Source organism: Penaeus monodon, chromosome 15, assembly GCF_015228065.2.
Source record: "Penaeus monodon isolate SGIC_2016 chromosome 15, NSTDA_Pmon_1, whole genome shotgun sequence".
In the NCBI taxonomy this organism is placed as follows: Eukaryota; Metazoa; Arthropoda; class Malacostraca; order Decapoda; family Penaeidae; genus Penaeus; species Penaeus monodon.
In genome coordinates, this window is record NC_051400.1 from 12,519,810 (window position 1) to 12,520,135 (window position 326).

At 33.4% G+C, this 326-nt stretch overlaps 1 protein-coding gene across 1 annotated transcript in view; it reads right to left on the reverse strand.

Annotated features, from left to right (window-relative positions):
* LOC119582221 (lactosylceramide 4-alpha-galactosyltransferase-like) overlaps positions 1-326 on the reverse strand; it is a 32,876-nt gene that overhangs the window by 9,294 nt on the left and 23,256 nt on the right.

Consider the following 326-nt stretch of genomic DNA (forward strand, 5'->3'; position numbering starts at 1 on the left):
ATTCAAGACAGATTGAGGAAGACAAGAGGAAAAGCAATATATCGGGGATAATCGTTAATTCATGGAATACTATATGGTTTTCGTTAAACACTTGTTGTATTATTGAATGTTATTACTTATATGTTATCCGTGGTGACAATGCATTTTACCGCATACTTTATATAACTGTTGTCAGCGAATATCAAGATGGTAAAATAGTAAAATACTGTTGGGAGCATGGCCCTCCGCGGCTGTTAGTTCTTTCCTCTCTCTCTTCCCTATTCTCGAATGATTTTAATCTCATTCTTAGAATATAGTTCTAAATAGGATATTTTCAAAATCTGAAA